Genomic DNA, 5,358 nt, shown 5'->3' with positions numbered 1-5,358 from the left:
CCGGGATTCAGCATTACAATAGGTCTATCGGAACGGTTATTTGCAGCGGTTTAAAACCGTCTCCATATATAAGGATATTGTAACGGTTTGGACTGCTACCATTGTTCTATCTATAGGAGCGATTTTCTTTTCTATTGGGACGGTTATAAACCATTCTATTACAATAATACATCCGATTTTTTAAGTCTATTGCAACGGTTTTCATGATATATTGCAACAGTGTTTGTAATATATTGTGAATACATTGTTTGATCAACAATTCAAAAGTCAAAATAGATGAATTTGCATACAAAAAGTTCTAAACTAAAATATCCTTGAACATAGTAATAGAAAGTCTAACAACGATCAACAATACTCAAGTAAGGTCTTCATCACTGCTTTCATCCGTAATCGCTACACCTACAAAAGACAATGAGAAATAATTAAACAAAAATTTTAGGATAATTGAATCACAAAGTAATTGAATGACCAATTTGATAACTCGAAAATTTTCAAACTCTCTAAATTCTTTAATTTTTCGGCAGAGTTTTCTTTGTAAATATGACTATTCCAAAATTTTCAACCTGCTCAAAACATCATTTGTAAATACGACTATTCTAAATTTTTCAACCTGCTCAAAACATGATACAATTTTCATGCAGAACCTAAGATCCATCCACAAATCACAAGATGAGTAGCTGTACTTTAAACAACACACAACAAACCAGAATCCGCAACAGACCCAAAGCAAACAACTCTCCGGTCTTTTTTTTTAAGTAATACAATCTGCCTTAACATTTTCGAACATTATTACATCACAAAACAACATCACCTAAACAATATTAAGTCTGACAGCAATTGAACCAAAACAACAGTAGAATATGCTATTACGAAAAACAACCTTACAACCAACAACTAAACATACTACGGCTCAGAAACAAGCAATACTTGAACATGGTTAGATTTACAAAGTTTCTCACAAGCCCTCAGTGTATGCCACACCAGTAGATTTTAACAAATAGTGGCTATTAGATTTAGCAAGAACAATGAATTTTTTTAAGTTAATGACGTGCCACAATCTTATCAGTGTGTACCTTGAAAATTAAGATCAGCAGAAGAATGTTAGATCATCATCATTATATGAAGAGGAGAAGACTTAGAAAGAAGAACCGAAGGTAAAAATAAATTTGCCAGCATTTCGGTGCTATTTGGACGCTGAAACAGTGAAAGAAGAAGAAGAAGAAGAAGAAGAAGAAGAAGAAGGAAGAAATCATCGCATACCTGTTGCCGTTGAATCTCTGTTGAAGAAGAAGAAGCGCACGCTTTTGTCTAACTGAGTCGCTTCATATAATAGAAGCGGGTAAGGGGTCGCTACGTTTCGCTTCTCGCTTTTCACAACCCTGGCATAAACACACACGTCATATATTCTAAGGTCAAGATTATGGCAAACTCTTTTGCATGTCAAACTTTTAAATGTATTGTGGATAAGGAAACAGAAGTGGAAGAAACACATGTACAAATTTCACAGTTGAGAATGGTGTATTGGAGCTTTATCAATATTTTTATTTAAAAATGCATCTAATGGTATAGCTCTCAAGAGATGTTGGCAGAATCAATGATATTCATATAAATATATCTGTTTGTCCTAGCTTTTCATCAGAAATTGATTAATGTCTCCATACATAAGGAGATGTACAATTGACATATAAAAAGGTGGTATATACATAGCTTAAGCACCTTCTGCTGTTAGCTTTGCTTTTAAGCACAACTTGATATGTCTTGTGTCATCTGAAAGATGATGTAGTTAAGTTCATTTATTTTTTACCCTCTACTAGAAGCTGTATTCTTAGAACTACAAATCTCTGGGTTGAATGATCAACAAATAACCTAAGTTCAGAAAGCCTTGTCCGTAAAGTGGCAATCCTAATAATATCACGAAACTTTTTGCTGGGCAAACATAGGGGCTTATTCTTTAGGTTCCAAATTAATATGATATTATCTTAGGTACAAAGCATAGCAAAATAATATGTATGGCAAACTTATGATTCCTTAATCTCTTTCCCAGCATACTGCCAGTATCCTTTTATATGTCTAAGTACCTATATTCATCTGGTATATCTAACTTAAACAGCAGGTATGAAGATGCAAGAAAATCAATTGAGCTGCATTAAACCGGCGACTCTAAGTTGTATGAGTTACTACTTCTAGTTCTGGTTTTTTACCTTTTTGGTTTCTTCTACAAATTTGCCAGAATTAAGCATTTAACATAGAAAGGGAACCAGCTTATTGCCTAATGCATGCCTATCAAATATGTGTGTGTGTGTGTGAGAGAGAAAGAGAGAGAGAACAAGCAGGATCTGAATATATACTCTACGAAAACGATATACATACCATACCATATTCTATCACTCATGCACATCTAATAACCCTTATGATTATAAAGTCACAAATGCCAATTCTAATAAATGAGCAGAATCTTATTTAGAAGATGTATTGAGACCAAATTCTAAACACTCATCAGACAGGACAAGAAACTGAGGATGAAGAACTCCTACAACAACTACTACTACGCCTCAATTACAAGCAAGTTGACCAGAACAAATATGGCCCTTCATTTTCCATATTTGGGGGTTTGGGAAGGGGGGGGGAGCAAACGGCAGAGATGAGAAGGGCTAGCAGAAGGAATAGTGGTGCACTCGGCAGTAACCACATTATGCAGCATTTCAACACATCAACATAAGTATACTATATCATCAAAACAGCATTCCATTTATTAACACGCTCAGATACATCACATCTCTCCACTTTTATTTTGATAGAGATTACAATGTCACAATTTGCAGTTTCACTTGCAAATTTAACTGGCCCTTTGTACTCAACACTCATCGAGGAAAGCAGCTAGATACTATGTTGTGGGAGAAAGGAAAAAGCACACTTACCTCCAGTGTGAAGTACTTGACTTTCCTATCGGGATCAGATTTCCCTGCTACACCAACAGATTCAACGACCTCTATATTCTTTCTCTGTGTAGCTAATTTGCGAGCAACACCCTGAGAAAAAATAAGAAGGCAAAGATTTGATGATGTCCAGGAGAGGAGGAAAGACATGAGGAAGGGGGCAACCAAAGACAAGTAGGGACATCACCACTTCATTTTCCAAATGCATGTCACAGTTTTCAAACAATTACAGCACATTATCGTTTTCATAAATAAGATGAGGCATCTAAAACTACCTCAGATACTACTTAGCGAACCTGAAACTGCAAAATGAATCAACTTTCTAATAACCATCCTTTCAGTTGAGCACTTGAACTTCTAGATTTATTTTTCTTTCTATTTTTAGTTATATAATATTTTCCTTTTTTGGGTGGACAAGTTGTACTTCTATACGCTTATATTCATACAGATACTAATACACTTATTCATGATAACTTCAACTCTTTAAAAGTTTCTTTTAGATAAAGGACAGGGGACAATTTAATTCTTAATCTCTAACTGCAACATCACTGCTTTACTCCAAAGGAGCTCTATTCTCCAAAAGATTCATAGGATCACTCTGTGATGAACTTGCTTTCACCATAATGCAATTATTATGCTATTACATGACATGAAGCAATAATTATGTTAGAAACAGTCTACTCATTTGCTTGTAATTGAGGTGTCCCTTTCATTTGCTTAAAAGTTTACTGTACATATAATAGTTTAAGGACTTGAGGTTAGAAAGAGGTTTGGATATTCACTATTCTAGGAAAGTTCTACTATTCTGGGACATATTGTGACCAAATAACATCATAAAATTGGACAAAATATGTAATTGGAAATGGGTAAGTTAAGTTCCTAGGTCATAATTATAAAGAAAAGACCTCAATAGTTTACAACTAGAACAGAATGCTTATAGCTTTTCGTTCATTGCACTAAGTTATTAATTACAACTATGAGAGTATGATTGACGAACTACCTATAAGTCGAAAAAGCTCTACTTCCGAAAGTTTATTAGATGGATTTTAAGGATTAGATAGCATCATTTTTACCAAGCAAGAAAATTTAGAAAGGCAAGCAATTTGCTGAGAAGAATAACCCCAATGTCTAATAGACGTGAAGGCAAACAGTTACCCGTTAGACTAAAGCACATACATGAACAAATCACACAATTTTAAGTGAAAGCAGCACAAGCATAATCGGACAGAAGTAAAAGAATGTGTTTATAAAAAAATATTACCAGAGAAAGAAAAAAGGAGCAGCGAAACGATTTTTCTGAATAACTAAGACAGCGAACAGCGAAGATCGAACATTGATAGCAAACATCGAACAAAGAAAATCTCATGGTTTCAAACAAAAAATCAAAACATAACAAATAAATCCCCCAATTTTGCAAACTAGAAATCACAAATGTATCATGTAATACAAACAAAGCAGAAGCAAAATAATGTGTTTATCAGAACTATTACCAGATATAAAAAACATAAGGGGAAAAATAAGTGAAAATCGAATAGTTATACAAATATCAAACAGGGGAAAAATCGATAGCCTACCTCGGAGATTGCTCGTATGTTAGCCGAAACTGGTCGTCATTCACCGGCAGTTGTCGTCCTTCGCCGGAGCTTGCCGACAGAGTTCGTTGATGGTGAGGTCAATGTGTTCTAGGTTGAGACTGAGAGAGACGATGTCTTCAAGGTTTAGCCTACCTCGGAGATTACTCGTATGTTAGCCGAAACTGGTCGTCATTCACCGGCAGTTGTGTCCTTCGCCGGAGCTGGCCGACATAGTTCGTCGATGGTGATGAGTTCTAGGTTGAGGCTGAGAGAGACGGTCTTCAAGGTTTTGAGAGTTTTAGAGAGAGTGACGGAACATTTCTATATTAAAGACTTATTAAAACATTAGTGGGGTCATTTATTTATTTTTTTAATAAATATGTAGGAGGGAAAAGCAATATACTTTTATTTTATCAAACTGTTCCCAGAGGTAACTCTATCGTATCGTCTTTACAAACCGTCTCCATATATTTACTTTTGGTAACGGTTGTTATACTATTGGAACAGTTATTATACTATTGGAACGGTTATTCTTCAGAACTGTCCCAAAAGCCTTTTGACTCTATTGAGACGGTTAAAATCGTTTCAATATATGATCTATTGTAACAGTTACAAAACCGTTGCACAATAACCGTTCCAATAAAATCATTTTCTAGTAGTGAATCTATAATTATTATTTTTCATTTGTAATTATTAATTTTAATTACTTATATTTGTTCAACAAAGATTAGTTTAATTGGATTTTTATAATTTCTTGTGGACCTATTACACAAATTTGACTGATTTATCTAAATTTTAGGTTTTACTTTAAATAATTTGACACCCACCGTGGGACCCAAGCAATTCTA

The 5,358-nt window shown here is 34.6% G+C and overlaps 1 long non-coding RNA gene across 1 annotated transcript; it reads right to left on the bottom strand.

Moving 5' to 3' along the window:
• Window positions 1-209: 209 nt before the first annotated feature.
• Window positions 210-4,825, bottom strand: LOC104089436 (uncharacterized). Its single transcript, XR_684750.4, has 4 exons — window positions 4,511-4,825; window positions 2,919-3,029; window positions 1,261-1,379; window positions 210-399 (listed from the first exon to the last, which is right to left on the bottom strand). It is a non-coding gene; the product is annotated as an uncharacterized lncRNA (long non-coding RNA).
• Between the last annotated feature and the right edge of the window lie 533 nt (window positions 4,826-5,358).

This window comes from Nicotiana tomentosiformis, chromosome 9, assembly GCF_000390325.3.
Source record: "Nicotiana tomentosiformis chromosome 9, ASM39032v3, whole genome shotgun sequence".
Taxonomy (NCBI): Eukaryota; Viridiplantae; Streptophyta; class Magnoliopsida; order Solanales; family Solanaceae; genus Nicotiana; species Nicotiana tomentosiformis.
The sequence above is the reverse complement of the archived record's forward strand: the minus strand, read 5'-3'. Positions and strand labels throughout refer to the sequence as shown.